Consider the following 2,336-nt stretch of genomic DNA (forward strand, 5'->3'; position numbering starts at 1 on the left):
AGAATTTCAAAGTGTGAAAAGACACTGGTACAGCTAAATATCAAAAGATTGTTGTAGAGAAGTAGATCAATTTTCTTTGTAATTTTTTTTTTAAACCCAACCCTTATTCCTCTACTACGCAATTTTGAAATTCTTTCATTTGAATGGGTTATTCTCATTAGCATGTATGGTTCGATTGTGACAAAATGTGGAAATGGTTAAATGTCCTTAATGCTTTTGCAATATGCAAGCTATACTTTTTCAGACTGACAGATTTTTTTAATAAAAAAAATCTGTCAAAGAAACCAATGGACATTCTTTCCTTTACAGAAAAACTGCCCATTAGAAAAGATTAACATTACCTGGATTGTCAGTGTATTATTTCACCATTATTAGCTGCAGACCCTGCAATAATCAGTGCATTAACTGCTTTTTTTCACAGGCGGTAGAATATTTATCCCAGGCATGTTTGATGATTTCAGTCTACACTGCTAATGACATTCGAAAATTCTCCATAGATTAAAGTCAGCGGCGTCTAAGTCCTTGCTGTGTCAATGTGCCGTCAGCTCAGCGTGATGAAAAATGTTTACAACAGTACATTAAGAGGAAATTACCTCTTTTTGCCAGAAGCAAGATCATTCATTCAAAGACGTAGTGTGCCTATCATCAGCCCTGCTGTAAATTAGCCCACACCTTTCAGCAGGAAGAAAGGTGGGAAAGATTAGGAGGATCAATCTTTCAGATGGGCAGTTCAAATCATTATTTGGCATCCAGCAGGACACAGGTTGTCCTAAAGAGTGACAAATCTTCCTACGCAGTTATAAACATCTCTATTCATAGAAACCCCAGAGTATGGTGGCTGTCTATCCAAACGACCAAAGTGTCAGAAGGGAAGAAGGAAATGCTGAGTTAGTGAGGTTATAAAGGCTGCAGGATCTCCAGTGTTATTCATAAGGCAAGACCATAACGAGCCCACAATGGCTTTCCAAGACAAAGATTTACAGTGTGCCACAAAAAAATCCTGCCATGTTCCTGAAGAACTCCCTAGCCTCTGTCAGCGGAGAGTTAAGATAAAAAAAAGAACAAGAAATCCTCACACACGGCAATCTGGGGAATTATCTATGATATGCATCAAATGCATCAAAAAAGACTCACAAATTGACTTATTCTTCTTCAGAAATGTCCTTATGTATGTGACATACTCCAAGAAATATTGTTTATATTCCAACCGTAATTCACTGTAAGGCGGATAAGCTTCTACAAGGAAGATGCAAATGTTAGTTAAAATGCCGACTATTTCAAACCCCCATTGTACCCTGTTCAGCTGCATCATCCTGCTCCTAATCTAGTTAATCTTTCCATTGGCAGGGGTTTTGATGATGCTTTGATGTTTTGATGATTTTAGAGCAACAATAAGGTATTCTAGAACCTACAATGCCTCAGCTCATGTTTTGCCTGCAGAGGGCTTGGATATAGAAAAAAAAAAGGCATCAGTAAGGAAACTGCAGTTCCACTGAACGAGATGTAAACAAATATTCTTGGATGAATTATTTAGGTATCATTCTCTACAAGAGCGACACCTCAGGCAACTTTAATTCATTTCAGAAATGAGATTCACAGAACTTGTAGAGCCAATTTGATCAAAGTCACTTTTTAATCAGACTTTAATGTTTCAGTTGAAACAGGTTTTAATAAAAAAAATAATAATCTGACTTAATAAGAAATGTGTTTAAACCGTTTTAGTCTTTAAAAAGAGTAATTACTCATTTTAGTTGAATCATGAATTCATTTTGATTAGCGTTTTTTTTTTTTTTTTTTCTGCTTTGTTAATTAGCCTTATCTAGATACAGCTGGAATGCGACAGAAGGTGACAAAAGACCTAGGAACAACATTTAACATACTGCCTGCCTTGCTGCCTCAAAAGTCAGTGTTCACACCAAAAATACCATCTTGATAATCCCCAAACTTTTGAGAAAAAATTCCACTGATCACAGTTTAACTTTTGGAGTAAAATAAATACAGCATTTTGGAAAAACATTATACCAAAAATTACACATGTTAGTGCGAGTATGATTTTGAGTGTCCGAGGAATCTGGAGATCTTTCTAGTGAAACTTGTGCCCTTTACCACGAAACTCTGAACAATATTGAGCAATCAGTTTGAGCTTTTTCATTTTTTAACAATGTGCAAAGTTTCTTTGATTTACTGCTCCTCAATCAGGTCACCCATAAAAAACATAGTGAAGTACAGATTACACGGTTTTCAGCTGTTCATCTATATAAGCCAGGTGGAAAGAGTTAATTCATCCTTCAGAAAAATTCTACCCATTTGTCGGTGGTGGTTTCTGATCAAAACGA

Source organism: Cyprinodon variegatus, unplaced genomic scaffold (genome assembly GCF_000732505.1).
Source record: "Cyprinodon variegatus isolate N-32 unplaced genomic scaffold, C_variegatus-1.0 Scaffold644, whole genome shotgun sequence".
Lineage (NCBI taxonomy): Eukaryota > Metazoa > Chordata > Actinopteri > Cyprinodontiformes > Cyprinodontidae > Cyprinodon > Cyprinodon variegatus.